Genomic DNA, 9,943 nt, shown 5'->3' with positions numbered 1-9,943 from the left:
CTTTTTCCCATCCTGCATAGACAAAGGAATTTTGCCAATCTGCACAATAGGATGTGCAGTATCATCACCAATCTCCACAAATCCTGGTTTTTCCATTTTCCTTGCATCCTGCATCCATTCAGCATGACCTATCATGTGGTTTGATGCAGCTGAGTCAACATACCACACATCATTGCTTTCTTCTACACTTGTCACAGAATTTGTCATATGCTGTACCATAAACAAATGCTCATTTCTGTCATCACCCTGTCTACTAGAGGATGCATAATTGCCTTGCTGCAATTTTCCATTCATAATGTCATTCTGCTTTTTGTAGCAGTCTTTAGCCATATGCCCCATTTTACGACGGTAGTAGCATTCAACATTGCTGTTTGCATTTTGGCCTCTCTGCCATCCACCACGACCTCTTTGGCTCCCCCTGCCTCTAGAGTTACCACGTCCTCCTGCATAGGACTAGTTTTCTTGAGTTTGCTGCATATTCTGATTTCTACCACGGCCTCCAGATCGGCCTCCTCTACCTCTGCCTCTACCCCTTCCAGCATTTGAGTAGAAGACAGTTTCTTTTGAGGTTCCTCCTGAAGAAGATGCACCACCATTTCTCTGCTCTTCAGAAATTAGAAGAGCAATCAACTCCTCAAAATCAGGAAATTTTTCACGGACGGCAATGGATGTCCGAAACTGTGCATAATCCTTTCCTAGACCATTCAAGGTCACAGAAACTAAATCGTCATCATCCACTGGCGACCCAATGGAAGCAAGTGCATCCGCAATTTTCTTCACCATCATGTGGTAGTCATTGATGCTCATATTTTCTCTCTGCACATTGTGCAGCTCCTGCTTGAGCTGCTGCATTTTCCTGGCCTACGAATTTGTGCTGTATATTTTAGCCAAAGTATCCCATGCCACCTTTGGCATACTTGCATCCTGAATATGCACAATCATTGAATCTAAAATACTGATAGACAGCCAGTACATAACTTTTTTGGCTCTCTCATGCCATCATTTAAATTCTTGCATTTCCTGTTGATTGGGAACATTAGGAAGAACTGGTTCTTCTTCATTTCCTATAATGAACTCCCAGTAGCCTTTTCCCATAAGGAAATTCGTCATTCTAAACTTCCATGCTTGGAAGTTGTTCTTGTCAAGCTTTTCAGTGACAATCTGTGAAAGAGAATCAGATGCCATTACAGAACACTGCAAAATATTCTGTCACTGCAAAAAACACAGCTTCTGCCTCACAAGGGCAAATCTACAAACCTGACGAAAGTGGTTTTTGACCACACAGTCACTTCCTAGTGATGATTTTGCATCAACAGGCAATAAGAATGATTCTGCAACTCCCAATATCTCTGCGCAGAGGCATACGATGCAATTTCTCCGGAAACTTTTCACCGACCTGCAGAACAGTGGTCGCACAGCAAAAACAGGGTCTTTTTCTAAGTGCCTGTAGAGAACTTCCACCTCCAAAACGGGCCCCGAAATGACCTCAAATCAAAAAAATAAAGTCACCATGGTCTTTGCCCTCACCCGCAGCATATAATGCCCTCTCGCCACACCGCGAAGAGCATCTCAATCTGAGACAGTGCACTCTTGCACTTCCGGTTGTGCTACCTGCAGAGATTTGCTCCCAAGCTCGAAAAAGGAAAGCAACACTAGTCCTCTTACCAGGACACTGTGAACTTGGTTTGCTTTCTTGAGCTCCTTACCACGAACAAGGCTCTGATACCATGTGAAGATAGTGGGAGAGAGGGAAGGAGTCTCACTTGAGGCTTTCTCAGAAGCACAATGGGGGAATACACACAAAGGTGGAGGCTGAAAACAGTTTTCCTCTTCTTAGTTGTGAAAGCCAAAAAAGAACTCAAGTACAAAGAAATAGAAGAACCCTATATGTGGGTCTCAAACCAAACTCAACTAACTAAGGTGGCATACTAACTGAGCCACGAACTAGTGTAGATAAGGATAGCTATCATCCAGCTATTATTCGTGGGTAGTGTACCAACCGCATCTGTAGCTAACAAGTCGGTGACATAAATGCACAACGGTCACCCTGGCACATCGTGAGTGGAGCTCGATATCTCAACAGGAGTCTCACTTGCAGCTTTCTCACATGCACAATGGGGGAATACACACAAAGATGGAGGCTTAAAGCAGTTTTCCGCTTCTTAGTTGTGAAAGCCAAAAGAACTCTAATACAAAGAAATAGAAGAACCCTATATGTGGGTCTCAAACCAAACTCAACTAACTAAGGTGGCATACTAACTGAGCCACAAATTAGAGTAGATAAGAATAGCTATCATCCAGCTATTATTCGTGGGCAGTGTACCAACCGCATCTGTAGCTAACAAGTCGGTGACATAAATGCACAACGGTCACCCTGACATATGGCGAGTGGAGGTCCATATCTCAACAGAGGGAGGAGGAGGAGGAAGGAGGAGGAGGGAGGAGGAGAGGGAGACGGTGGGTTGCAGGGTTGGAGGAGAGGGGAGGCGGAGTTGCAAGGTTAGGACATGCTTTTGGACATGTAGTGCAAGGAAGCATGGACACTTGAGAAAAATGCTTGGAATACCAAAGTAGACTCAACACAATGCCCCAAAGAGTGTGAGCTTCATTCCATTATGGGGTATTTATACAAGTTGGAGAGCTTCTCTCTCTGCATGTAACACAAAGTTGTAACACAAAGTCGTATCACAAAGTTGTAACACAAAGTTGTATCACAAAGTTGTAACACAAAGTTGTAACACATTCTCTCTCTACATGTAGAAGTTGTAACACAAAGTTGTGTCACAAAGTCATAACAAAAAGTTGTATCACAAAGTCGTAACACAAAGTTGTATCTAGAAGTTGTAACCCAAAGTTGTAACACAAAGTTGTATCACAAAGTTGTATCACCTTCCCTTTCTACATAAACTCATGTTGGCACAGAGTCAACAATCTACGAGGGAGACGAGTTCTCCACCATGTACTCTACCCTAAACCTTGGAACCTCCTTCTAACCCTGGACTCCTTCTAAACCGTGGAATCTCCTTCTAAACCCTGGAACCTCCTTCTAAACCCTGGAACTTCTTCTAAACCCTAGAAACTCCTTCTTACCCTGGAACCTCCTTCTGAACCCTGGAACCTCCTTTTGAACCCTGGAACTCCTTCTAAACCCTGAACCTCCTTCTAACCCTGGAACCTCCTTCTAACCCTTAAACTCCTCCTAAACCCTACAACCCCCAATGAAGTGAAAGCCTTCATTACCTCAACCAGATGATACACATTCCTTTTTTACGTGCATGCACTTTGTTTGCTTACCACATTTAAGCCTACGTCTCTCATCGGAACATGACTCGAGGTCCTAAGCTACACATATACTACAACCGACAACCCCACTATATCTGTAGGTGACAAAAAGCCTCGGAACCTTGCATACTGAGAAAACCTAGCTCTTCCTATGAAAGCAATAGCCAAGAGCCAACATTTGGTGCCGTTTCTAGGGAGACTAGTATCTCAAGTAGCGAGTAAACATATGTAGGTATGTGTAAAAAACAAACTACTTCGAACTTTCACGAAAATAACACTCAAGAGCAAGGAGAGTAAAATTTTTCCCAATTCTAGCCAAACATATCAACCCCAAGCATAAACCTTGCGTTACCACCTTAAGAAATTTTCTATATTTCTTAAATAGAAGCCACTTGATAAACAATCAGGCTAGGTAAAAATGCGTAAAGCTTGCAATTTTGATCATTTTACCTTTTTCCAAAAATGCAAACCGAGCTATCCATAAAGAGTTATGGCTTAGGAAGAGTTTATGGGTTAAACCCTAAACCTAAACTCAAATCCTATAAAAACCAACTCCGCCCCTCATTTTTCATCTTTCACTTTTTGCCTCCATTCTGTTCTTCATTTCGAGCCCTACACAAGACACTCCTCCCTTTCCATTGACCACCACCTACTCCCATCCTCACATTGTAAGTAACTTCGAGCCCATCTCGTAGTGATAACCCAGCCATCCACCCACTGTCCATTGTTCCTCAATAATCCCATTACATCGAGAAAGCCTGGAAAGCGTTCACGTGACCACCTCTCCCTCCCTTTCGATTTTTGTCCTTCAAGTTTTTTATTTCTTCTCTCTTTTTTTCCCCCTCCCATTTCCACCACCCCCTCCCCCTCCCCCCTCCATTTCCACCACCATCCCCCCCCTTCCCCCTCGCCCCTCCATCTCCACCTTCCCCTCCCCTCCCCCCTCCATCTCCACCTCCCCCTCCCCCTCCCCCCTCCATCTCCACCTCCCCCTCCCCCCTCCATTTCCAACCCCCCCTTCCCCCTCCCCCCTCCATCTCCACCTCCCCCTCCCCCTCCCCCCTCCATCTCCACCTCCCCCCCTCCCCCCTCCATCTCCCCCTCCCCCCTCCATCTCCACCTCCCCTTCCCCTCCCCCCTCCATCTCCCCCTCCCCCTCCCCCTCCCCCCTCCCTCTCTGCCACGCCTTCCCCTCCCCCCTCCATCTCCACCTCCCCCTCCATTTCCACCTCCCTTCCCTCTCCCCCTTCCATCTCCACCTCCCCTTCCCCCTCCCCCCCTCCATCTCCACCTCCCCCTCCCCCTCCCCCCTCCATCTCCACCTCCCCCTCCCCCTCCCCCCTCCCCCTCCATCTCCACCACCCCCTCCCCCTCTTCCCCCTCCCCCTCCCCCCTCCATATCCACCACCCCCTCCCCTCCTCCTCCCCCCTCCCCCTCCCCCTCCCCCTCTCCCCACCCCCCTCCATCACCACCTCCCCCTTTCCCTCTCTCCCTTTCCCTCTCTCTCTTACACTCTTTCTCTTACACTCTTTCTCTCTCTTTATCTCTCTTACACTCTCTCTCTCTTTCTCTTTCTCTCTCTCTCTCACTTTCTCTCTTTCTCTCTCTCTTACACTCTCTCTCTCTTTCTCTTTCTCTCTCTCTCTGTTAAGGGCAAAAGCAGCAACAGCAAAGAGGAACTAGGGGGGGAGTCCTTAGATTATTATCATTAATACGTTGTATCTAGTTTATAGTGAGATATGAAAAGACGGAAGTTCTAGGACCAGGCGGAGAACTGACGAGGCACGGCAACCGTCACGGCAACCGTGAAGGAGTTATGTGTGCCGGTTAGATAAAAGAGAAGAGAGCGATCATTCAGGGGGCTCATTGATGAGGATCGGAGCAAGGATCAGTGTGATCAGAAGAGGAACATTGTTATGTATCAGAGAGTACGGTGTTGTACTGCTCGGAGAAGTGTAATACAGATATTCTATTGCATCTATCTTATTGTTTTATCATGAATGATTCTGTCGATCACTGTTCTACTCTATGAATTTTCATACGCAGTTCTGAAGTTCGATTACGCATGTAAATCAGTCGCAGTAGTGCGTTTCGAGTTAGTCTTCAGAGTAGAGAGGGCTAACACTTTGGCGACCACGGAAGATTTCCATGTTCGTCGCGGTGGATACCCCGGAGAGGTTGGATGCTCCCCATCTGTAATACTCTGATTCCTCGGTGCGTGGACTAGCACATGAATGACGCTGGGAGTGAGCCAGGGGGAACATCGCGCTCTCCGGCACGGCCTCGGGAGCCTGCAACTCCAGTATCGGCACGTACAACCCGCGAGGAATGGCATGACAGATATGTGGCTCAACGTGATCTTCTCTTCGGCTTCTTCACGGATAGTGAGAGTAGTAGCCGCTCTGACACACCTCCGCTGATCCCAGGAGAGGAAGGTCCAGTCGATTCCGGTGTTCAGGAGGAAGGCGAATCCTCCGGACGCAGTAGCCCGTTCGATTTAACAAGTACTCCTCCGGAAGACGAAGCGTCACCGTTGCGGAATTCCCCACCACCGAGTCCCAGGAGACGGAGGGGTGGTGTGCCTGCAGGAAGCGGAGCCCCAGGTCCGTCACCAGATCCCGGTAGGGGAGGTGGAGGCGGTGGAGGCGGAGGTGGGGGTGGAGTTCCGGCGGTAAGTAGCGCGGCTATTCCACCACTGGTACCCAGGATGACGGTGAAGTACCCCAAGTTTTCGGGACGGGATAAGGAGGATGCGGATGCACATATACTGTCATTTGAGATGGCATGGATGGTGAATACGGCTCCACCAGTGCAGGCGACAGATCTTATGAAGATGGCGACTTTCATCCCGACACTGCAGAAGCAGGCGGCAGTATGGATCGCGCAATATGGAGCTACCCATTTCGCCACGTTTGATCTACTGCGGGATGCTTTTTTGCTCCGGTTTCGGGAGGACAAGACCCGTGTTCATGTCCTGGCCAAACTGGGGAAACTGGAACAGAAGAACCAAGAAGTGGAGGCGTATGCGGCCAGGTTTCGGTCGTTGATCCGCCGCCTCGATGCAGCAACTACCCCGGCAGTCCCCATCCAAAATGCTTACTTCATGGAGGGGCTGAATAAAGGATTGAAAAGGTCCCTGGCATCGTTGGATCTGGAAGCTCTTTCATTGGAAGAAGTCGTCCAAGCAGCGGTGAGGGCGGAACAAGTTCTGTTTACTTCCAAGGGAAGGAAAGGAAAAGTGAAGTATGAGGAGGCTGAGGGAGGCTCCGATACCGATAATGAGGAGGAGTCGGATCAGTCGGATGAGGAGGAGGACAAACGTTCCATGAGGCGGAAGGCTGGAAAAACGGCAGGGAAGTCATTTCCGGAAGGATCTGCTGCCGGAGCCAAAAGCCGGGATAGTGGAATAGGGTCCTCTTCAAAAGTTCGCAAGGATACTTGGTGTAATCGGTGCCGGAATGCAGGACACTTAGCAGAGGAATGCGGTTTGAATGAGCGGTGGTGTGCGATTTGCCAAACAGCGACGCATACCATGGAGATCTGCCGCTATAACGCACGAATAGCCCCGACACCAGCGGTGGCGGCGGTAGTTGCGGCACCAGCCGCAGCACCAGCCGCGGTACCAGCCGTACCGGCGAGAAGACCTTGGCGGCCGAGAACGGCTGGAACAGGTGCAGATGAACCAGCAAGGGAACGGATGTTCCTATGTTTTTATTGCAATCAACCCGGACATCGAAAGGTAGATTGCGAATTATTCAAGCGCCACAAGGTGGAAAAGGAAGCAATCCGGGGATCCGGAGAAGGCAAGTCCACACCAGCAGTGAATGCGGTTCTGATTATCGAATGCGATGATGCCAGTCAGCAACAGGATAGCAAGGAGCCTAGTCCGACGTCCGAAGAAGTACCGGAAGTACCAGCGGCGGGTGTCCCTGTTGAAGGCAAAGTGGGAGGAAGTGCGAGCGGAGATGTGCTCGTGGTCACACGATCCCAGGAAAAGGTGCGGGAATACAAGGCCCCGCAAGAGAAGGAGAGACCTACGGCATTGGACTGGCAGGCACAACAAAAGGTGCGGTCGACGGTCGGTGAATGGGTCCAGAAAACCCCAACGGTGTTACCTAGGCCGAGCGCGGACAAGGCAGTCTCGGTGACGGAGAATGGTGCGAAGGTGGCAAGGCGCCTGCAAGGAGAGCAGCCAGAAGCGACTTGTCTACCTACCAGTCAGAAGGACAGCCTGATGACCGGCGAGGAGGGTGTTGAACCATATGATTTATGGCAGGATTTGCGGAAACAGCAAATACACATGACAATGGAGCAATTGTTAGCATTGGTACCCAATTTCCGGAGTTCTCTCATCAAACAATTGACGGAACCAGTCAGGGCGATGGAGTCGGAGATGGAAGCGGTAACAATGGAAGTGTCGTCAGACGGATCTGCAAAGCCTGAAGCGGAAGTACAGCCTCCTGTTTTTGACGAAGCGGTCCCGGTAATTTCCGTAACACTGGAGAACAGCCGTGTGGGAGGGGTGTTGCTGGACGGAGGGTCTGGGGTCAACATCCTGTCCGAACAAATGCTGGTGCCATTGGGTATCACAAAATGGGAATCAGCACCCTTCGCCGTTCGGATGGCAGACCAACGGAGAGTGCAGCCGTTAGGATTGCTCCGTGGATTGAAAATGGAGGTTTGCGGCGTGAAGTTCGAAATCGCTGCGGTGATTCTCCGGATGGAGGATATTAGCGGGTCATACCCGTTATTGCTCGGAAGACCGTGGTTGCGGCAGGCCCGTGTGAAACAAGACTGGCAATCAGACCGCATCACCATTCGGAAAGGAAAAAAGAAGCTGAAGCTCTCGGTACATACCAAACAAGGGCTGAGGACACCATTCCGACCGACGATGGCAGAAGGTATCCATATGATGGACGGAATGGGGGTCGAAGAGGAGGATGACTACTTCAGTAGGAATACGGAGCTGGTAAGCTTGTTCGAGGTCGATGTGGTTGCCGTTTTAAAGCAATATCAGCATCAGATTCCCTCGGCTACGCAGGAGTCATCCAGTTCCACGAAAGAACCAGTCGAAGGGAGTCTACTGGAAGGCACAGGAGACATGCCGGACGAAGCGGGAGTGGCGGAGGCGGAAAGAGTTTTCGAGCAAGAACTCCGTCGCTCGCGGAGGGTCAAAGAAGACGAGCTGCTGGATCTTAACCTCGGGACGGAGGAGCCAAAGAACGTCCGTGTCAGTGCGAAGCTCGATAAAGGATTTCGGGGAAAATTGGAGACATTGCTGAAATCCTTCAAAGACGTGTTCGCCTGGGACTACACAGATTTGCTCGGCATCGATCCCAAATTCTATCAGCACAGGATCAATCTGCAGAAGGATGCGATACCGGTTCGGCAACAACGGTATAGAATGAACCCGAACTATGCCCAGAGGGTGAAGGAGGAGCTGGACAGGTTGCTAAAGGTCGGGTTTATCTATCCGGTTGACCGTGCAACGTGGCTTTCGCCAATAGTGATTGTTCCGAAAAAGAATTTGAAGTTGCGGGTCTGTGTTGACTACAGAAAGCTTAACGCGGCGACAATCACGGATCCGTTTCCCTTGCCGTTTAATGATACTATGCTGGATACAGTGGCAGGTCACGAGATGTATTCTTTTCTGGATGGCTTCAGTGGGTATAACCAGGTGCAGATGGCACCAGAAGATCGAGAGAAAACAGCCTTCATCACGGAATGGGGAGCATTTGTTTTCCTGGTGATGGCATTTGGGCTAAAGAATGCTCCGGCAACATTTCCGTCAATTGTTCCGTCAGCCGCAGGTGTTCTTGAGTTTGGGCGACAATCGCCGTCCTTGCTTCCTCCATATCCTGCTGTCGCCACGTGGTCGCCAAAGTGGACGAAGCGGAAGTGGCGGAGGCGGAAAGTATGCTGCTTCCTCCATATCCTGCGTTGAAATGTTGCTGCATCGAGGCGACGGATCAACGACCGAAACCTGGCCGCATACGCCTCCACTTCTTGGTTCTTCTGTTCCAGTTTCCCCAGTTTGGCCAGGACATGAACACGGGTCTTGTCCTCCCGAAACCGGAGCAAAAAGCATCCCGCAGTAGATCAAACGTGGCGAAATGGGTAGCTCCATATTGCGCGATCCATACTGCCGCCTGCTTCTGCAGTGTCGGGATGAAAGTCGCCATCTTCATAAGATCTGTCGCCTGCACTGGTGGAGCCGTATTCACCATCCATGCCATCTCAAATGACAGTATATGTGCATCCGCATCCTCCTTATCCCGTCCCGAAAACTTGGGGTACTTCACCGTCATCCTGGGTACCAGTGGTGGAATAGCCGCGCTACTTACCGCCGGAACTCCACCCCCGCCTCCGCCTCCACCGCCTCCACCTCCCCTACCGGGATCTGGTGACGGACCTGGGGCTCCGCTTCCTGCAGGCACACCACCCCTCCGTCTCCTGGGACTCGGTGGTGGGGAATTCCGCAACGGTGACGCTTCGTCTTCCGGAGGAGTACTTGTTAAATCGAACGGGCTACTGCGTCCGGAGGATTCGCCTTCCTCCTGAACATCGGAAACGACTGGACCTTCCTCTCCTGGGATCAGCGGAGGTGTGTCAGAGCGGCTACTACTCTCACTATCCGTGAAGAAGCCGAAGAGAAGATCA

This window comes from Dipteris shenzhenensis, chromosome 27 (genome assembly GCF_047967505.1).
Source record: "Dipteris shenzhenensis isolate YYH24624 ecotype China chromosome 27, Dip_SZ_1.0, whole genome shotgun sequence".
Classification (NCBI taxonomy): Eukaryota; Viridiplantae; Streptophyta; class Polypodiopsida; order Gleicheniales; family Dipteridaceae; genus Dipteris; species Dipteris shenzhenensis.
Note: the sequence above shows the minus strand (reverse complement) of the source record.